This window comes from Vicugna pacos, chromosome 29 (genome assembly GCF_048564905.1).
Source record: "Vicugna pacos chromosome 29, VicPac4, whole genome shotgun sequence".
NCBI classification, from domain to species: Eukaryota; Metazoa; Chordata; class Mammalia; order Artiodactyla; family Camelidae; genus Vicugna; species Vicugna pacos.
Genome location: NC_133015.1, coordinates 1,519,127 through 1,542,478, shown reverse-complemented (window position 1 = coordinate 1,542,478; position 23,352 = coordinate 1,519,127). Strand labels below are relative to the sequence as shown.

Below are 23,352 nucleotides of genomic sequence, written 5' to 3'. Positions count from 1 at the left end.
GATATAGGTGCTTACCAACCGGAGGACAATTTCCCCTCACATACTTTACTTGTAAATAACAATCAAATTTTGTTGCATAGGTACATATGTTGATTTATGAGCTTACTTAGGGATTTATGCCCTTAAGTAAATACATAAAAATTTATTTGAGCTATCATGTACCTTCAGTAGAATGAAAATAGTGTGATATGGTTTTCAAAGCACCATTAATAGAAAGAAAGTAAAATTGAATTATTGATTTAAATATTAATATGTTTATCTTGAATGCTAGCAACTAATATATAGAAAACTAAAAAAGAAGGGTAGTGAAGGAAATATAACTTTCAAACACACACACATTAAAAGGCACTATTAAATAGTGTGTAAGTATTTAGGCTCTGGAGACATAGTCTGTGGTTTTCAGTCCTATCCCTGTAACTTACTAGCTTTGTGGCTTTAGAAAATTATTTGTTAAAGAGACTATCCTTTTGTGTGTGTGTGTTTGTGTGTTTGTAGTCTTGGTACTCCTGTTGAAGATCGGATGACCATACGTATATGGATTTAAGTCTAGGCTCTCTATTCTGTTCCATTGGTCTATTTATCTTGATGCCAAAACAATTGGAATATTTACTGTGAAATATAAATATATAAATATATCTGTGACTTATTTTTGTGTGCATCAGCAAATTGAGAGCAGGAACATGATGTGTGTGGGGGATGGGGTGAGAGAGAGATGTGTTACCACTGAAATCTGACAATTTCATTTCCACGTTTAGCATAACATCCCCTTCTACCTTTCTGTATAATGTTAGGACAGTTCACTTTCATTGAGTCTCTCCCATGAATTATCAGAAGTTTTGACTAACATCAGGCAAGTTGCCAGAAATCCATACAGATTCATAATGCACCAGAGGTTACATGATACTTGAGTAACTGTGCCAAACCCAAAACTGGGAATGAGAGGCTCTCTTTTGATTAAAATAAATTTGGAAAATAGAAACCTCTAATGGATGATCATTTAACTCAGGAGATACCAGAGGGATTGGACAAGAAGCTTTACCAATCCAGCCACCACCATCTCTTAGCTCAAAGATTTCAGTTAGTACTTTGTTGGTAAATGTTCACCATTTCCCAAGAGCCAATAAAATTTTCTTTACTCATTTTATTTACATTTATGTTTTATTTATCCAAATGCGTTTAGCACTTACTGTGCTAGATGCTCTGTTTTAAAAGCTTTACAAATATTAAATTATTTAGTTTGTTTAATCATTATAACGTTATGAAATAGTTACAATTATTATCCCTATTTTACAGAAAAGAAATCTGAAGCACAGAAGACTTAACCACCTGGCTGGAGATCACAGAGCTGGTAAGTGACAAAACAAGCATTCAACCTAAGTGCTTTAATATCGGATTTCGTATTATGGACAGTTTTACCTTCCAAAGTCCTAACTCTCTTCAAACTTCCAGTAGCTTCTCAATACTTACCATGAAACTTCACCTTCTCTAGCACGGTCCTCTAAGCCTTTCGTATATATGCTTTTACTACTACTTATGTCTCATCTCTAATTATTTCACTCCTTATTTCTATGTTATAACGATGCCTCATCTTTTATATATATGCAATTTTTATTGATTACAATACATTAAATCAATTATTTGCTTGAATCATACTAAATATTACTTTGATATTGAACTTGAAGTGTTTCAACTTCCTTTTTAATTTTATGTACATCTGACTCTCACATGTCCAACTTACTTCTGACACATTATTCATGTTTATCCTGACACCCTCTCATTTTCTTATGCCGTGAAACTGAATTGTTTGTATCACTCTGACTTATAATCCTGATTTTAGCCTGTGCTTGTGTCCTGTTGATGCTCAGTTTCTCTTTTCAGAGCATAATATTCTCATCAAGCCTCTAGTTTTCCTGTTAGCTTTGTCCCAGAATAACACAGTTAGTTATTTTCTTAGAAGTGCAGAAATTAAATGAGAAACTGTAATAAAACTAAACCATCATTGGACTATAGGAATTAAAATAGTGTCATGGAATAAATATTTGTTTATCCAGTTGCTGATCATTATTTATAATCACTCAGCAATAATGAAATAATCCCAGAAATGTCATTTATTTGGGATTAGGGAATGTTGTTTTCTCATGATCACTTTTTAATTGTTTGTTTTGAAAGTGATATTGTAAAAATTTGAATTTTTACTAAGCAACACTGAAAGTAATTATTAAAACTCTACTATGTTTCATTAGAAGGAAAAGTGTGCATTTTCAATATAAATTTTCAAATATGAATTAGAAATAGCCTGAAAATTATTTATAAATGAATATTGATTAATAATGTATGATAAATATTTTTCTACTGATAATATTATGCTAACAGATGATGTTGTTTTGCAGGTATTATTTTTATGATTTGCATTTTAATGAAACCTTTTTTCTTACATGTATAGACCTTTTTCAGAAAGCCATTTGTTTTATTGTTTCATATGTTTTATTCTTACATTAATTGCAGGGAACCAAGCATATTTAATGTCTATTATTTTACTTATCAAGATACAGTACTCTAAATTTGGACTTTTCTGTTTTATTTTGATGACATGGGTAGCAGAGGAGCTTTTAATCATGTACAGTGTGATCTTGAAGAGGTCAATAAGAAAGACTTTTTTAAAGCTGTTTTTGCACATTGGAGTTGTAAACTTGAGTGAAAATCAGTACTAAGAGGTGAACTAGCATACAATATTTAATATATTTTAACCAGCATACATTAGCATACTCCTTTTGCCAGTGATTTTTCATACATATATACATAATGCAGGCTTCATAAGTATTATATATTAACTCACACAAATTCAAACCTTGACAACTGTCTGTATGTCAAATATTTAATTTTGGATTTTTCTTTCTAAGAGAAGACTGAGAAAATTAGAGTAAATTGGAGAAGTGAAACAACCATACTTTTTTAGACTGAATTGTTTGTGTCCCCACAAAATTCTTATGTTGGAATCCTAACCATCAGGGCATTAGAAAGTGGGATGTTTAGTAGGCTATTAGGTCTCAAGGGTAGAGTCCTTATAAATGAGTTTTGTGCTTTTGCAAAAGAGGCCCCAGAGAGATCCTTCATCCCTTCCACCAGGTGAGAACACGGTGAAAAGATAGTCATCTGTGAACTAGGAGCTGGGCTCTCACCAGACGATGAGTATGTCAGTACCTTAATCTTGGACTTCCCAGCCTCCAGGACTATCAGAAATAAGTACTTACTGTTTATAAGCCACCTAGCCCGTGGTATTTTGTTATTGCAGCGTGAATGGACTAAGACATACAAATAACTCAAGCTTCTTTCAAATGCTTTAAAAAAAATCTAAGTATTCCAATCTAAAATTTCCTTAAAAACAACTCTGTGGGAAAAAGTGATAAGGCATAACAATTCTAATGTAACAATTTTTTTTTACTTTATTAGATGTAAAAATGACATGTAAGAAGGTAAATTTATGTATTTAGACAGGCATTGCAGCCTAATAGTTATGAACTACATTTACCATAAATTCCATTCAGATTTTAAAATGTGATCCATTTGATAGATTTCACTTGGCAGAGTCTTGAAAGTATTATATATATATTCAACATTTAAAAGGTAAATGCTTAATCTTTCAGATTTGGAATGATTGACATAAAATATTGCTGTCTCAAGTTTCAAAAACATAATTCAACAGATTTTGATATTATTAAAAATCAACCTAACAATATACTCAAACAGTGGTGTAATGTTTGGGAAGAAAAAGCAAAACTAAGCAACCAAAATATTAACAACAAAGACTAGTGCAACAGGATTGTAGTTTTAAATTTGTCTTTGTTATCTTGGAATAATATGTGATAGACATCACTATTTTCTAAGGAGAAATGCCAGACCCATTCATGAAAGATGTACAAAAACTAAATCAAAAATATCCTGATAATGGCTTCCTGATTACCCATTTCCAGCCTACGTATGAGGAAAAAATAGAAAAGAACAAGTCCAGGGTCTGTGATGTGCTGGTTTAGTGGATTATCACTACCTGTCCCTCTTCTTCTCTCCAGACATCTTTCTGCCCCACTTTAAACAAAGTTGGTTGGGAGAAGGAAGTATCTTCATACAGAGAAAACTAGTGTCTTTCCTCCTGGTTATATATTTACTGAGTGAGCAATAGAAAATTATATAACCACTTCTGTGTACCAGAAAGAGAACCAGTGAGAGATTTTTTTTTTTTTGGAGAAGTCACCATCTGTTTTCTGAAATAGGATGTCATGTATTACAACAAACTAAAAATAAACTGGGGAATTTTGAGAGTAATAGACTTGAGAATTTTGAGTGGCCAGCTGGAACTTCCTGAGATAGCTGGAATAAAGAAAGAAAAGCGTTAGAGAAGTCTGTTCCACATGTAATTTTCATGTCAGGAAATCCAGAATTTCCAGTGGGAAATGTGTATTTAGAAAAGGAGCTGGATGTTTGCTATCTTGATGGGGACCCAACCAAGGTGGCCTGGTTGGGACAGAGTAACTGCAGCAGTAAGAGGTTACAGTGTGTCACTGTGTGGGGACAGGCAAGAGTGAGGAGGTTCAAAGAGGTTCACCAGGAAGTGCATCACAGAATTGAAAGCTGAACAGTTCAGAGGGTCCTATGTGGCCAATGAATGACCCACATATCAGCTCCCCCAAGTGACTGAAGAGGAGGGCATCTGATGCCAGGCAGCATATGACTATGGAAAATTAGAAAAAAAGCATTTAGTAAAAAGCCAATAGTCACAATACATATAGTTATACATATACATATATACACAATGTGTATCTTCCCTGAATTCAGCCCACTCAAAAAAATTACACCAGACTTTGATCTAAAGCACTCAGAGAGAGATTTTCAGGTGGGAATAAATGTATCTCTAGTAGTAGTTCATAAGATGCACTCAGTGCTTCCTCATATACCTCCATTGACTTGGGACATTTTTCATGGTTTGGAAAATAATCTGGGGTAGTTATACTTAAATGAATAATACTGGGAAAATAACTGAGTTTAAATTAAATTCTCTCACCAGTTGCATACATCATACATTTTTCACCTCTATACACTAATGTAATAGAAATCTAGATCTGTGAAAATGTAAAAGAATCAAATTATTTTTTGGCTCTTGTAACATGTTTTAATTTTATTTCCGTAAAATTGACTTCATCATGCATATAATCATGAAAAAGATTACCAACCCATTCAGTATATTCTGGGCCGTTCATATGGATGCATAATTAATGGATTTAAAACGTTTTTAAACTGGGGAGATTTTATTGAGTAAGTCATAAAATCCTTCCAATTTAAAAATCTGACTATTTAGCAGAAAATGTCCAAACACTCTTGCACAAACAAAATAATATACGTGCATGTAGTTTTAAATGTACTCGTATGTATAAATACTGAATGATCTGTATTAAATCTCTTGGCACCCATTTGTCAAAATCCCACTGAATAATCATCCCCTGCTGTGTGTATGATATGTGTGTGGCTTTTTATTTACAAGCATAATGACATGCACAGGAAGAAGCTAAAGTACTTTAGCAGGCTATTTAGTTTGCTATCTGTGAAACTCATTTTAGTTAAAATTGTACTATTATTATAATCATGGATATGTAAGAATTCTTTTTCCCATAAAGGAAAGTGGGAATAGAAATTGAATTTCTTCTGCTGAATCTTGTCATTTCACAGTGTGATTTCTTACTAGGCTTGCAGCATCCATCGTTTCTTCTTTCCTTAACATAGGGTGAGTGCACTACAGTGATACTGTGTTTAAAGCCAGACTCATGATATGGCAGCTGTGGCTGAAATAATCCAACAGATTTGAATACAGTATATAAATCAGTGTAGTGAACGAATAAACTGTTGTAGTGTGAGATTACTTGTCACAGTAGTTTATATTAAAGGAAACATCACTTTAAACTAACTCTTCACCATCTGTTGTGTACTCTAATTTAAAAAGATCATAATTTACAATTGGAAAAGTAGGTAAGAAACAAATGATTAAAATGCATATTATGTGCTATATTCAGCTGAACATACATCTGTTCTGTTTATCTCTGTAATATTAGATGCTAATCGGGAGACAAGCTCCTCTCCTCACATAGGATAGATTTGGGGAGGGATGAAAGTAGGAATTATTACTTTTAGTACTGTTTAAAGCTTTTATTGAGAGATAGTTGGTGTACAACATAAATTACTGGTATACAACATAATTTTTAAAGGTTATACTCCATTTATAGTTATTATAAAAATATTAGCTACATTCCCTGTGTTGTACAATATATCCTTATAACTCATTTATTTTGTATATAATAGTATGTAACTCTTAATCCTCTATCCTGACCTTGCTCCTCCCCACCCCTTCTAACTGGTGACCACTAGTTCTCTGTATCTGTGGATCTATTTCCTTTTTATCAAATTCACTAGTCTGTTTTATTTTTTAGATTTCATACATAAATTATACAGTATTTGTCTTTCTCTGTCTGACTTATTTCATTTGGCATGACACCCTCCAAGCCATATTGCATTCTTTTTTAAGGCTGAGTAGTATTCCATTGTGCATGCATACGTATGTGTGGTATACATATATATACCATAAACACACACACACATATCACATATTCTTTATCCATTCATCTGTTGATGGAAGCTTATGTGGCTTCCATATCTTAGCAGTTGTCAATAATCCTGTTACGGACATTGGATTGTATGTATCTTTTCAAATTAATGTTTTGGGGGGTGGGACATATACCCAGGATTGGAATTGATGGGTCATAAGTAGTAATTGTTTTTAAGATGATTTCCTTTTACAGAGATTTACCACAAGTTAAATTGGGGCCCAGTTAATAATAATTAATTATTATATATGATAATTATTATTACATTTTACAAAAATGCTCTATCATGAAGAGGTTGCCAAAATTACTCAAGAGAGACCATTATTTTAATTACATTGTATTTAGGTTGATCCAAATGAAATTTTGAACATTGAACCATTTTTTTCCTACATAAAAACCAATTTCTTATGGTTTAATCTGTTAATTATGAGGAAATTGAGTCAGTCTGAAATTTAGCAAATGACAGAAGCCTTTTACATTAGACAATAAAACAAGTAGGGGTTATTGCGTAATCTAGTCACGATAGTTAAGTATTCATTTAGTTTTTAGATATTGAATAACTCCCAGGTAACTTGATTTTGTAAAGATATATAGAGTTCAGTAGGACTGAAAGTAGAAGATTATATATTATAAAAGTACCAAGAAGAAGCCGGACTCCGACGCTTTTTTTTTTTTTTTTTTGTCGTGTTCAATAATTTATTGATTATACAAAGTGATTCCTCCCAGGACGCGCAGCAGCAGCGTCGGCCCTGGGCCGACGCCCCCGCCAACGCGCCGGGGACGGGGACGCGGGCACGGCCAGGGTCCCTGCACGTGGAGCCGGAGCCGGGCCGCTTTATAACTTACTCTGTAAAAATGTATATACACACGCCGTCCGGCGCGGGCGGCTGGCGTGGGTCGCCGGCCCGCATCCCGTACCCTGGTTGTGCGGCCTCGCCGCCGCGTCCTCACAAGGCGTCCCCCGCGCCGCCGCCGCCGCCGCCGCCGCCGCCCGGGCTGCCCAGCGCCGCCGCCGCCGCCGCCGCCGCCGCCGCCGCCGCCGCCCGGGCCGACCAGCGCCGCCGCCGCCGCCGCCGCCGCCGCCGCCGCCGCCGCCGCCGCCGCCGCCGCCGCCGCCGCCGCCGCCGCCGCCGCCGCCCGGGCCGACCAGCGCCGCCGCCGCCGCCGCCGCCGCCGCCGCCGCCGCCCGGGCCGACCAGCGCCGAGTTCGAGGGTTTGTGCTTCTTGAGCAGCCGCGTGATCTTCTCGTCGTCCGAGTTGGGGCCCAGGGGCCGGTTGTACTCGTCGTCGTCCTCCGCGTCGGAGCCGCCCGCCTTCAGCTTCTCGGCGTCGGAGTCTGCTGCTTCTTGGTACTTTTATAATAATATATAATCTTCTCCTTTCAGTCCTACTTTGTCTCTTTTATATAGACAGAGGATCATGGGGAATTGTATTACATTTTCAGATTATATTGCTAGTCAGTCAGTACTTTCTCTCTCTTACACACACACACACACACGTAAATATGTGGTTGCAGTAGGAAAGATCAGAACTCTGACCTTGACTTGGCTGAAACAAACGTTAGGAAGATTTTTAAGCAATAGAGTGAGAAGGAGAACAACACAGGTCATTTGTGTTTGCTAATTTGCTTTACCCAAAGGAAAAGTCAAATTTCTTTTTGTGACAAGGAGTAATTTTACATCTTGGAGCAAAGCATTAGTGAAGTTAGGTTTCTCACCCATTAACAGGCCACTTAAGGTACTTAACCAAGTGAGAAGAAAATGTACTTTTACACAGTTATCTGCACATAAATGTTTATCACAGTCTTACTCATGATTATTCAAAACTGAAAACAACCAAGATGCCTTTCAATAGGTGAAGGGATAAACTATGTACATCCATAGTGGCATATTATTCAGTAATAAAAAAGAATGAGCTATCAAGTCACAATAAGACCTGGAAGAGCATTAAATGCATACTCTGGAGTGAAAGAAGTCAGTCTGAGAAGACTACAATAATGAATGTGTTTAACTGTATAGCATTATGGAGAAAGCAAAACTATAGAAACAGTAAAAAGATGAGTGGTTGCCAGGTGTTTTCTGGAAGGAGGGAATAGTAGGAGAGGAAAAATACTTTTCCCTCTCTCCTTCTAGGTTCTTGGCTGAGACACTCTCTGTAGTAAAAGAGTAATAGGCGAAAACAAACAGAAATTCAGTAACATGTATATACCTCCTGCATACGTGGGATTTACCCACGAAAACTGAAGAACTCTCCCAAATGTCCCAAGTCACCACATTGAATACCATCTCAAGCAAAAGACAAACGAAGATGTTAGGGGTGAGGGGAAGCCAGTTACAAGAGGTTACTAGGAAAATCACAAGAAACAAAGTTAAGGGTATTATGCAAATTTAAGTTGTTGGTTTCTCTGCTGATAAGAGTTTCTAGAGATATATAGTCACCCTTCTCTTCCTGGTACAGAAAATGAGAAAGTCTTATAAATGGAGATTTCCCTTACAATGTAAATATCTCTTACAAAAGGGAAATTCTACTCAGTTTTCAGAGCTCCTTTGTCTGCTGTTTCTTAAAAATAACCAGTTCAAAATATTCAGTATGCCAAAAGTGCCGTTTTTTGGAGTGGTGTATTTTGCTCCCCTTTGGAAAGGATGAGCAGGTGAAGCACAGGGAAGTTTTAAGATGTGAAACTATTCTGTGTGAAGCTGTAACTGTAGATACATGGCAGTTTGCCCAAACTCATAGAACTATAAACACAAAGAGTGAAACTTTAATGTAAATTATGTATAATATTTAATAATGTATTTTAATGTAATTAAATGTAAATTATGGATTATACTTAATAATAATTATCAATATTGATTCTTTATTTCTAACAACTATATAACACTAATGCAAGATGTTAATAATAGGGGAAACTGGATGTGGGGGTTGGATATGTGGAATTTTGTGCAATTGACCGTCTGGTCAATTATGTAGGTCTGAAAATGTACTAAAATATAAAATTTATTAATTATAAAATAATGGAAATACAAGAGGATTTGAAAATAATTTATTTGAATGAAACCACTTCTGTCTTAAGAGAGAGTTGTAATTTACCTTGAGAATTCATGACATTTGCTTTTGAAAATACTTTGATAATTGTTTTTGACTATAAAATATAAGGCTCGTAGGGCACAGCTTTCAAGGGAGCAGTGTAACAAATAGATGGCTAAAATGTTCTGTTACAAAAAGAACAGAATTTGGAATATAACAGAAAATAAAATGGGTGATTCTGAGAGATAAGCACCCAAGTGAATCTCTAAAATGACAGGTGAGGACTAAGAGGGCCTGCAGGGAAGGATTGGGGCGAGAGACTTACAATGTCCCAGTAGATAAAAGAATCATAAAAGCAGAGATGGTTAAATTATTTGCTACCTGATGTGTAAAGAAACATATTCCATTCCCTCAATTTTTCAGCCAAATCCAAAAACAAAAATACAGCCAACACCTGAGCTATACCAGAAATTATTTATCTTTATTAGTCTGTAGTTTATTTTATTCTGTTATAACAAATCAGTGCTAATCCATTCAAGACACCAACACTGAAGAGAATCTGTTTTGCTCTGTGATTGCTTTATGGATGTTGGAATATATGTTATGACAAAGTTTTCAGTATTGTAAGTTTAATGTTTTGTAAGTAACAGCTTTTTTCTTACATATGGTGACTTACATTTGTAAAAGCTACACACAGCTAAGTTTTGAGACAATATACAAGTTATTGTAGTCCACAATACTAACAATATTTCTGTTTTTTATTTTGGAGGAAAATCTAAATCTACTTTTATTAAATGACAAGTGCAAAACTCTGAGAATGTAATGAAATATTGTTGTTATTCCAGAGTTAACTGACGTGAAGATAAATATAGGTGGTTTGTTTTCAGGCAAACTAGTGTTTTGCTTCACATGCCAGGTTCAAGAGTTACACATGGTTAAATGAAACCAGTGAGCACCATGTGGGAAATTAACATTAAGAACATTATTTATTCACCCAAAACCTCAAGGTCATTTTTCTCCCCCCCAAACTGAATTTTTTCATTCTCATCTGTCATTTATACTCTATTTTCTTCTTATTTTAGACCCCCCCCCCCCGTTTTAAAAAAATGGAACCAAATAAGAAATGAAACTGCAGGCTTTTGGAGTTTAAAAATAACAGCAGTTTCATTTATTTTTGTGTGGAGTGTTCATTTCAGAGTAAAACATCCTAAAATATTTTCAGGTTCTGTAATTAGGTGACAGCTGGCTTGTAAAGTATCCAATGCCAATTAGCAGAAAAACTTTCATAAGAGAACAATTGTAATTAATCTTATAATTTTCATAAGGAAAAAGTGAGGAACTTTTCTGTTCACTTCAACTACAAGTTGATATTTTTAGGATACAAGGAAACTTCTTTCTCTGATTATGCTTGAATTTTTTAATGCCCATCATGTATGTATATACACGTGTCTGTATTAAAAACTCAAGCTTAATCTGGGAAAGAAGCTTCCTTGTACCCTCTCTGTGTGTGCATTCATGTGATGTGTTTATAAACCCCTTTTAGTTTAGAAATATACGCTCTGTGGCTAAGAGGTTCATTACCATGATGCGGTCTCTGTAGTATCTATCACGTAGATATGTAAAATGTAAATGATTTGCTCACTCTTTTCTCAAGATACTTAAAATTGTGAGGGTACATAAGTGACCATGGGGAAGAGAAACAAAGGTTAGTGTGTCTCTATCATAGGAATAGGGAGAGCAGTGATACAAAATGTGACTGGGGAGATTGTCAGAACTTTCCAGGTTGTCTAAAGGTTAGGGATTTTTTGTTTTCTGAATATAACTGAAAAACCTACTAGAAGATTTTTGAAATTTCTAATGCTTGGACTTTGAAGGAGTTGTGAATTTTCTATGTATTGATACTTTGATAGGAAACTGGGCATGAGGCCACAGTGCTCAGAAGGGATGACTCAGAGAATATTATCTGGGGTCCTAGGAGTAATTACTGATGCCCAAGGAGTGGTATAAGAAGTAATGGTACTCCACAACTGAATTAGGCACAGGTTTTTATTTTTAACTCATCAGTAGAATTGTTAGAGATATCTATATATCAGTCATTTCAATTTTGAAGTAATTACTCTATGTCTCAGAGTTCTAATTGCTATGAAGCGGTCTCTTTGCACTCTTCCCTTTGTCTATTTTTAGTTTATATAATTTCCTCATTTTCCCCCTGAATAGTAGAAATTTACAACTGAGGGACTTTATACTAAAATTAGGATAGAAAAACAGAGCTTGTAAAACAGAAGGATATTGACTCAGATGTCATAGAACTTATAACAGTGGGTCCATAACAAGTGTTTCAACATTGGTAAATTAGATAACTTGATTTGAGGGGAAGAAATAAGCAATTGCAGGTTTGTTGGCAGGTATTAGTCTCTAAAGAGTACCATCTACCATGCAAATTCTTACAGATCATATTTAAGATATAGGTATAGGAATATTCTTATAGAATGTTCAAGCTGTAGATGGTTTATATTTATTACTTTACATTTCTTAAGGTCAAGAGAGTACATTTTCTTTTAAGTTTGGAATATTGGGTTTAACTGTTTAAAACCAGTGGGTTTAAAAACACAGGTAATATATGATATGCTTCCAGTTATCTTCTTAAAATCGATTAAGTGCTGATTGACCGAAGGAGTGGGTCAGAGGCAGGAAAGGATCTAGTAATGATGTGGTAGGCAGCCTCAGAAATGGCCCCTGATGATTTCCACTTCCTGATATTTACCGCTTTGTGTGAATCTCCTCTTCTGGACTGTGGACTAGACCTGATTATTGATACAACAAATACAGCACAACAAAAATATGTCACATTAGAGATTGGGTTATAAAATCTGTGTCTTTTTTCTTACCCTCTCTCACGATCTTTCTTGCTTTGAAGGGAAGCCGTGCTATGGGCTGCTCTCCTGGGAGGCCCATGAGGCAAGGAACAGATGACTCTTGCCAAGAGCCAGCAAGAACCTGAGGCCTTCAAAAATACTCTTAGAAGTGGATCTTCCCCCAAGTCAAATCTTGACATGACCACAGCCCTTAATTGCAGCCCAGAGACAGAGGACTCAGTTCAGCTACTCCTGAATTTCCAACCCACAGACACGGTAAGATATTTTGCTGCTTTAAGTTGCTACATTTTGTTTATACAGCAACATATAACTGTTACAATAGGGAAAAGCCCAGTTGATTTGAAAATATAGTTTGAATGATTATCTAAGAATAAGTATCATTAAAGAATGATGTCACCTGCACTAGTTTTTTAAAAAGGGTAGCTGTATCTGTATTAAGAGACATGGTTGTTTCCTTGGCTTCCTCTTCGTATCATTCAGAATAGAAATGTAGAGATTTGTATAGTTGTGTATTTTTTCACTCGATTATGCCACTTGCACTGCAGGTTAGTGCAGAGTGGGTATTGGACACATGTTCATCATAGGAAGAAACCCAGATTATTACTGAAGCACCCATCAGTCTCAAACATTGCTGATCAGCATGCCAGAAAGAAAATGCCATTCTGGAGAGTCTTCTACTAGGAATTAAATATTTTGGCCCAGAAGTGGCATGTATCTGATAACAACATACTGATCAGAAGTAGCACTGGTAACTGTACTCAGCCAGAAAGGAGACAGGATTTATAATCTTACCATACACCAGGGATGGATTACAACTGGAAGTACTTAGCACCAGTGTAATTGGCTACTACATTGTTAAAAGCTTCTTGATACTCTCCCACTGTAAGACTGATTGCTTGATTGATTTTAAAGATACATCAGAAGAAATCTTCTAGGCCTATCTTGGAGTATTATAAAAATTCATTGAAATTAATTGAAAAGCTAAGCATGGCACATTGAGTTGAAATATTTTTTCACAGAATTTCTGGTGGTATTTCATACCAGAGTTGAGTAATTGATCTTTAAGGAATATAGCCTACTATACCTTCCAGCACATACCTCCGTTTGTTGTTGTTGTTGTTGGTTGGTTTTTGTTTGTTTTTTTGTTGTTGTTCTCTTCTTTCTCTTAAGTAACTCCCAAGGTTGTGTGTGTTGGGCTTTGGACATGGGGAACACAGTGGGTATCTGCAAGCTAAGCCATCTTTTTTTGCTTTTTATTCCATTTTATCTGTGCAGGTTTCCCCAGTACTCATTTCTTGTTTGTTTTTGTTGTATTTATTGATGATTCTCTGAAATTACCATACTGTATTAATCTGGATATGTAACAAGGCACCTATCTATTTTGTTCTTAATTAAATTCAACAATGTGTGGTGCCTTTCTGTTTTAGCAGCATTTTTCTAGTGACAGAATATAAAAATAAAAAACTTTCAACATTTCCTGCCATCACAGTACACATCTTTATGAAGGAGATAGACAGTAAACTAACGAAAAGTAAAATATACAGTATGTTAGCTGGTTAAGAGTCCTGTGAAGAAAAAAAATAAACAATGAAGAGTGGAGCCAGTTATAAAGGCTTTGCTAATATACTGATATTTAATCAGAAAAGTACAAAAGATGAGGCAATGAATGAGTCATGGATATAAGAAGAAAGAGCATTCAAGGATGAGAGGACAGCAAATGCAGAGACCCTGTGGTAACAGCATCCTTATTATATTGATATTGTAAAGAAGTTTGGATAGGGAAGAGTATGCCAGGAAGAGAATGGTAGTAATTAATCTATGACAGATAGTGTCCTGCTTATGTAGGGCATTATATCTCACTGTAGTTATCTTTATTTTACCATTACACAAAAACTCCTTAGAGGATATTGGGCAGTTTGATAGACATGTTTTAAAAATATCAACGTGACTGTGAGGCAACAAGTATATATCAGACAGCACAGGGTAATATAGCCATTATTTTGTAATAACTTTAAAGGAAATATAATTTATAAACATATTGAATAACTATGCTGTGTGCCTGCAACTGACACATATTGCAAATCAACTATAATTCAATTGAAATAAATATCAATATGATGGTAATATTGAGAATAGGTAGTGGGGATATGATGGTAGCTTGAACACATGGATGGAAGCAATAGAAGTAGCATGATGTTATGTTACAGATTTATTTCAAAAGCAGACTTATTTTGAAAGGTTGGCTGTAGAGTGTGAGAAATAGGAAGAGTCAAGAGACTTCAACATTGTTTGCCCCACAGCAAAGAACTTAAACTGTAGAGGAAGAGACTGGAAGAGTAAGTTTGGATAAAAAGAGTGAGAATTTAGATTTTTGTATGTTAGGTAGAAGAGGCCAATTAAATACACAAGTGGAGAACTGAAAGCATAGATATATTTATATAAAACAAAGTGAAGAGTTACAGCTGGAGACCTTCTTTGGGGAAGTTGTGTGTAAATTATTTTTAAAGCCATTAAGACTATATATCATTACTGAAGAGTGAATTGGGTGAAGTCAAGGAGACAAGAGGTCTAAAACTTAAAACCCCAGGGAATTCCAACATTTGAAGATCAAGAGATATGAAGGAACTAGCAGAATGCACTGAGGGGCATGATTAATCAAATACAAATAAAATCAGAGTGGAATCTCCCCTAGACAGATTTTTAAAAAATCAGGTAGTCAATTGTGTTAGTTGCTGCTGACCAGGTAAGATGAAGACTGAGAATAGACAACTATATTTTACAATGTTGAGACCATCGGTAACTTAGACAAGAATGGTTAAGTTGTGAATTAAGAGTCTGCTTCAAATGGCTGATGCAGGAGTGGGAAGAGAGGAGTTGGAAGGGGAGCAGAAAAAGTGATGTAGTAGCTAAATGAATATTGGATCCAGAGAAAAGAATTGAGGTGAAAAAAATTACACATACTTAGAGGGGCTGGAGAGATTCGTCAGTAAATGGAAAAAGCTAGTGTTTATTGCAAAAGTGAACATACTCTGTGAAGCAGTAACGGGAGAGAAGGGAGAAAATATTGTCGAAGTTGCAATGGAGAACAAGGGCGGTACTGTGAACATAGAGTTGCAAGATTCACAGCTGAAAGTGGAAAAATGTGTGAAATTTGAACACAGATAAGAAGGTGTGAAACATTCCTGTGAATTTGTAGGCTGGGAAAATATAGAATGGTGACTGGGCAGCACTTAGAACAAGTTGAAGTGTTTATCAGTTTTCAGTGAGGGTAGTTGGCATGTTGTGGCATACATTTTTGTTTAGTGTAGGGTTTTGGTTTTATTACCTCAGTTCAGGTACTTATCCAAAGCAATAAACGTACAGGTGAAGAATAGGAAGAGGGTGGAGATTAAGTGGTTCTGAGGTTTTGCCAGGTAGATGTGTTGGAAGTAGACAGTGACATAGGAGGTGAGGATACAGTGAGGGGAATAATGTAACAGTGGACTGTGGGATTTTCACTTGGATGGGAGGGAATTGAGGATATGGATCAGTTAAGCAATAATGAAAGATTGATATAGTAAATGTACTCTTAGTCCCAGAGGGTCAAATGATTTTGCAGACAGGATACTAGCAGGAGTAAGCGGTGAAGTTAAGTAGTGCTGGTTGAAGAGTGGGATGCTTGCAGTGAAGATGTAATTATGGGTATAGACATCTCTACTGTAGTCTTCTAGTAAATGGTTGAAGCAGAATAGAGGGCAAGATCTATGGAGCAGGCAAGGTCAAGGTATTGAAATGGCATTTCCAAATGTGACAGCCAAAACAAAGAGGAGCTATATAATTTCTGTCTCTAATTTTTTTTAACATTTTTTATTGGTTTATAATTATTTTACAATGTTGTGTGAAAATTCCAGTGTAGAGCACAATTTTTCAGTTATACATGTACATATATATATTCCTTGTCACATTTTTTTCTCTGTGAGCTACCATAAGATCTTGTGTGTATTTCCCTGTGCTATACAGTATAATCTTGTTTATCTATACAATTTTGAAATCCCGTCTATCCCTTCCCACCCTCTGCCCCCTTGGCAACCACAAGTTTGTATTCTATGTCTATGAGTCTGTTTCTCTTTTGTATTTATGCTTTGGTTTTTTGTTTTTTTGTTTTTTTGTTTTTTTCAGCTTCCACATATGAGCGATCTCATATGGTATTTTTCTTTCTCTTTCTGGCTTACTTCACTTAGGATGACATTCTCCAGGGGCATCCATGTTTCTGCAAATGGTGTTATGTTGTCAGTTTTTAGGGCTGAGTAGTATTCCATTGTATAAATATACCACCTCTTCTTTATCCAGTCATCCGTTGATGGACATTTAGGTTGTTTTCACATCTTGGCTATTGTAAATGTGCTGCTATGAATATTGGGGTGCAGGTGTCATCCTGAAGTAGGGTTCCTTCTGGATATGTGCCCAGGAGTGGGATTCCTGGGCCATACGGTAAGTCTATTCCTAGTCTTTTGAGGAATCTCCATACTGTTTTCCACAGTGGCTGCATCAAACTGCATTCCCACCAGCAGTGTAGGAAGGTTCCTCTTTCTCCACAGCCTCTCCAGCATTTGTCATTTGTGGATTTTTGAATGATGGCCATTCTGACTGGTGTGAGGTGATACCTCATTGTAGTTTTGATTTGCATTTCTCTGATAATTAGTGATATTGAGCATTTTTTCATGTGCTTTTTGATCATTTGTATGTCTTCCTTGGAGAATTGCTTGTTTAGGTCTTCTGCCCATTTTTGGATTGGGTTGTTTGTTTTTTTCTTACTGAGTCGTATGAGCTGCTTATATATTCTGGAGATCAAGCCTTTGTTGGTTTCATTTGCAAAAATTTTCTCCCATTCCGTAGGTTGTCTTTTTGTTTTTCTTATGGTTTCCAATGCTGTGCAGAAGCTTGTAAGTTATATTAGGTCCCCATTTGTTTATTCTTGCTTTTATTTCTATGCAAGAAATAAAATGGATCAAAGACTTAAACATAAGACAAGATATAGTAAACGTCCTAGAAGAAAATATAGACAAAACATTATCTAACATACATCTCAAAAATGTTCTCCTAGAACAGTCTACTCTGTCCCTAATTTTAAGATTTTGTTTAAAGGTATTGTATGGCATAATGACTGTTTGAGCAGGTTTTAAACTCAATGAATGGCGTGGGTTTGAGAGACATGGATGAGCCACTTAATCTCTCTATATCTAACTTTTCTCATGTATAAAATTGAATTAAACATAATACTAAACTGTAAAGGATGAGGGTGTGAAGTGAAAAAGCTAATACTTTTGCTTAGCTATTCTGAAGCTTTCAGTAAATGTTAATTATTATTTGTAGCATTGTTATGATTTCACTGAATGAGTTTGGTTCATATAGCAGAGATTCTGAAAGGAAAAGATTTCTACAGATGTAGTAAAGCCTACTGGTACTACTTTAAGTTGTGAAATTCAGAGCCTTTCTAATGACCTTCAATATGCATGGAAACATAAAAACTTCAGAAAGATTTCAATATTATTCTCTTTGGCAAAATTTGAACAAATTAATACTCTAGATTTGTTGCTTTCTCCCATATGCCATAGGCAATCATGGAACAAACTAAACAGCAAAAATGGGGAAAGTGGTTTAGGAGTAAAGAATTTTAACTATAAAATAAGAAAAAAAAAAAGAGTCTGCAATGGGAATGGGACAGAAAATAAACTTAGTGTCCAGTTTGTAAGGATTTCTTCCATGATTTAGTGGTAAGAAATGACTAGCTGGAAGCACAGCAAGGTGAGTTCTGCATATTTTCTATTCTACTTTGCATAATAATATATAAAAATTCTACAGTTGCTAAGTGTGTTATGCATTCTCTAGCATGACCTTAATTTTTCAAAACATAAATTGTCTTTAGAAAGATCAAAGTCTCTTCAGTTACGCTGAATAATTAGCACTAGTTTAAAGTGTTTTTGCATCCTAAATTGTGTATTATCTAATAAGGGCTTCCAATTCCAGGAATCCATTGAAACAGTCTCATTTGGTTAAATAAGTATTTATATTTTTATACAGTAAATTTGAATATATGTTACTTTGATATATAAATTATCAACATGTAAGAAATTTCTGTCTATAATATTTGCCTAGGGATCCTGAACTTAAGCTCAAGATTGACACCAAAGCCACATGAGTTTTATTATTGCTCTTTTTATTAATTGGAAAGTCTCAGTTGCTCCTAAAAATATATTTCATCTTCCCAAAGTGGGAAAATTGTAATAATGAGAGTTTCTCCCATAGAGAATCCCATACCTCTAGCATATTTTATAATAAACCTTGAGACCATAAAAAGGAAGGATCTGATTAATTTTAATTATGATGAGCAGCAAAAAGATATGGATGATTCCTAAGGCAATGAGTGTTCTAATCAAACTAAAATAATCATATTAAGTCTAATACCTAGGAAACCAGAAAGCATTCAACACAGTTTGAGGAGTACCAAGGTAACTTTTGACAGTACCTCCACATATGGTTTAATAAAAGATACAAGTAAATCAAGTTATAAAACTCTTCTAATGGAAAAGCATAATCTGAATTAAGATACTTTAATTTATTGGCAAAAGTGAATATTAAAAATGTCCATTTCTTTAAGCACCAAAAGAAAGTGAAATGCATGAACATCTCAACAAGTGTTGTATCTTTTAACACCCAGGGTAGCTGGTGTTATAAATCAATATGTGTATTAGTCATTTGAAAACATCTTTAGTTCCTGTGAATAGATAGATATTGTTCTCACTCCTGGAAGACTAAAACTAGTCTCTTTACCTATGTAGTATTTTTACTTACTAAGAATAAAATCCTAAGTGTAACTCAACACAGGCTTGGCTAGAATGAACAGATGAAAGATATTTTCATCACAATATCATCAATATCATAATAATCAGTAATCAAAGAATCACCTACTCTTCTCCCATATTACAATTTTTTCCTTTTTGTTTCAGTTTTATTGAGGTATAATTGGCATACAGTTCTATATAAGTTTCAGGTATACAGCATAATGATTTGATTATGTACAGCATGAAATGATTACCATAGTAGGTTTAGTGAACATCCAACATCTCATATAGACACAAAATTAAATATAAGAAATACATTCCTTCTGATGAGAATTCTTAAGATTTGCTCTCCTAAAAACTTCATGTATAACATAAAGCACCGTTAATTATATTTATCGACTTATACACGATATCCCTAGAACTTCCTTATCTCAGAGCTGGGTGTTTGTGTCTTTCTCCTATCTTCATCTGTTGCCCTTCTCTCCACCCTTGCCTCTGGGAACCACAGATCTGATCTCTTTTTCTATGACTTTGTCTTTGAAATTAAATGACTTACAACACTGTGTTAGTTCCCAATGTGCAACATAGTTTTTGCTGTGTCTACGTATGTCGGAATGATCATTACAATAAGTCTAATTAACATTTGTCACTATAGAGAGATGTTGCATAATTAATGACTGTATTCCCTACACTGTACATTTCATACCCATGATTCATTTAATTTGTAACTGGAAGTTTGTACTTCTTATTCTCACTTACCTATTTCTTTTCTCCCCACAACTCCCTCCCCTCTGGCAACCATCTGTTTTCTGCTTCTGTTTTCCTATATTTGTTCATTTGTTTTGTTTTTTAGATTCCGCATATAAGTAGAATATAATCATATGGTATTTGTCTTTCTCTGACTTACTTGACTTAAGATAATACACTCTAGGTTCGTCCATGTTATGGCAGTGGCTTCCTGTACTTGGATATCTGTTTCCTTCCCCAGGTTAGGGAAGTTAACAGCTATTATCTCTTCAAATAGTTCTCTGTTCTGTCTTTCTCTCTACTCCTTTTGGGACCCATATAATATGGATGTTACTACATTTGATGTTGTCCAAGAGGTATCAAGCTATCCTCATTTTTTAAAATACTTTTATTTTCTTTTTTCTGTTCAGCTTGGGTAATTTCCACTCTGTGTTCCAAATCACTGATCTGTTCCTCTGAATCTTTTATTTCAGTTACTGTATTCTTCAGCTCTGCTTGGTTCTTCTTTATGTTTTCTGTTGTTGTTGACATTCTCACTGGGCTCATCCATTCATCCCTCGAGTTTGCTGAGCCTCTTGGTGATCATTGCCTTGAACTCTTCATGAGGTGTATTGCCTATCTTCACTTCATCTAGTTGTTTTTCTGAGATTTGTCTTTTTAATTTTTATTATTTAGAACATACTCCCTTATCTCTTCATTTTGCCCAATTTTCTGTGATTATTTCTGTGTGTTAAGTAGGCCGGTCACATTTCCCAGTATCAGAGAAGTGACCTTATGTAGGAGATGTCCAGTGGGGCCCAGTAGCACACTCCCCTCTGGTCATCAGAGCCGTATTTCTAGGAGTGCCGCCTGTATAGGCTGAATGTACTTTTCTGTTGGGACCAGGCTGACCACTTTGGGCTGGTAGGTGGGGTTGGCTCCAGGTCCTATTGGCTGTAAGGCTGTGCCTTATGTGGTGGCTGTGGGAGGATGTGAGTTGAGGGTTTTCCTGCTCTGCTGTCTTGGCCACCTTCCTGCAAAAGCCAAGTGTTTTTTTTTTGTTTTGTTTTGTTTTTTTACTATATAAATAATCACTGTGAAAAATTTTGAAACAGAAATAACTCACAGAAGTAAACCAAGTAATATGATTAGAAATCAGACAAAAAATACAGTATTTTCCATTTTTTCTTTTCATATGAACACCACTTAAGGCAGAAAATAATAGCCTTCAGTAACAGTCAACACTGGCTAAAATTCAGTAAGATGAAGAGCCAAACAATGGTAGTGAAAGTGTAAATTGTTTAAATTTTCTTTTCAACCATTTTTGAAAATTTTTAATTTTTTCCCATTGATGAGGTAGTAATAACTTTTCATATTCCACTTCTCAAAATCTAGTTTGAGGAAATAATCATAGATGAGTATTTTGAAAATGGTCATGATCCATTCTTTTTGTTGGGAAAATAGAAGCACTTTAAATATCCATATTTTTATGTAACAACACTGTCAAATAATTTATTATACATCCATTTAATGATGTACTTTTTCTGTCATTGAAAACCATTTATGATCATTCTCTTTTACCTTTTCCCTAGCTAGCTGCATGTCTAATTTTTTCAGTTTCTTCTTGTCTCCATTAAATGTCATGTTAATAGAAAGACATTTCTTGACCACTGTTGGTATTAAAAAAAGTAACCCTTTCCACAGTTATCTTTCTCCACTGACCTTCTCCCTCTTTATTCCCTTCATAAAGAGAATGGAACTTAACATTGCATCTCAAGTTATTTTACTTTCTCTTGTTTATTTCCTATCTTCTCTAATAAAATGTGCACTGCTTGAAAGTATACACTTGGTTTTATTCAAAACTGTCACTCCGTGCCAGTAATTATGACTAATACCTGGTAGTTCAATAAATATGTATTTTGTGTGTGTATGGATGTAATAGAGTTCCTTATTAATGGACATCCTTCAGCTTACTTTGTGCTTAAAAAAAATCTGGTGAACCTCTAAATATGTTTTAAAATATGAGAAATACACAATTTGGAAGGTTATTTTAAGTGGTGAATAATCAAGAGAAATGACACAATTACATGTCATTCTTTGCACGCATGTTCATATTTTCAAAGAAGCAAACAAAAAATTGCAATTTACAATTTAATATTCATTTCCTTAATTCACTATATACATAATTTAGTTTTAAATTATAGCTACAAATTTACTTTAAAATCCCAAATATGTTTTTATCAACTAAAATTGAGGAAAATATGCTAAATGGCCTTATTGCAGTCTAGACTATGAACATGGTGTCATATACTATGTCTAGGGAATACTGAAAAACATAATATGACATTACTTTTTTAACTCCTGGGAAAAGTATGAATGATCCAGTCTTTTTAATAGTCATGTTTCTCATTTACATTCAGGAAGTTGACTTTCTGGGTAATTCATTCATCTTATTTAAGTTTGGCTAATGTGAGTGATTCTTTCTGAATCTAGCCATCTTCAAGTATACTGAAAGAATCTTATCCTTTTTCAGATAAGGTACAACTGAGAAACTATTCTCAACAAGGGATAACTTCCAGTAACTAAATTTATATTTACATATACATAGTGATAAGAATTATAAAGGATTCTGAGCTGTACGTAACAATAATAACCTATAGCCCATATATTTCAAGTAATATGCAGCTCAAATATTTGTGTAAGATTTACATTTTAAATTAAGAATTTGTGTTTTTTAAGCATTGCTTCAATAGTGCTTTTGCATTAAACTTGAGAAGGAAGTTATGGCTAATCAGTATATATACTGCTTTTTTCTCTGTGTGTATGCATATTTGTTTCTTTTAAGTACATTTACTTAATATATATAATTTTATTAGAAAAATATTTGGAAAAAATGTTCCCCTAAACTATAGCTTTTCACCCTATCAGCCCAATAAATAGATGGATTTAATCACCCTTGAATACATAATTGTATCCCCTAAACAGAGCCACCTGAAACTGAGGTATATAACTGAGAATGAGTTGGCTAAGGCTGTGGGGATCCTGTTCCTCTGTTTAATTCCTCTGAGGTCAGCAGACGTCATACTTACCCTTTTTATGAAATGTGATTTCTTAGAACAGTCCTGCAAATGATATGGGGTTGAGTTAATATTGTATAGTATAACTGATTTGCTTATAAATTTTCCTGTTGTATCCAAGGTGTATACCAACTATGTGAGTTGTACAAACCTTGCTGTGGTCATTATGGCAGAATTA

The 23,352-nt window shown here is 35.1% G+C and overlaps 1 protein-coding gene across 1 annotated transcript in view; it reads left to right on the top strand.

The window, feature by feature from the left end:
• LOC116277790 (adhesion G protein-coupled receptor B1-like) overlaps positions 1-23,352 on the top strand; it is a 155,173-nt gene that overhangs the window by 6,270 nt on the left and 125,551 nt on the right. Inside the window, exons 3-4 of the mRNA XM_072951702.1 lie at positions 1,294-1,348; positions 12,592-12,805. The gene's annotated coding sequence lies outside the window, so the exon portion shown is untranslated. The remainder of the gene's footprint in view (positions 1-1,293; positions 1,349-12,591; positions 12,806-23,352) is intronic.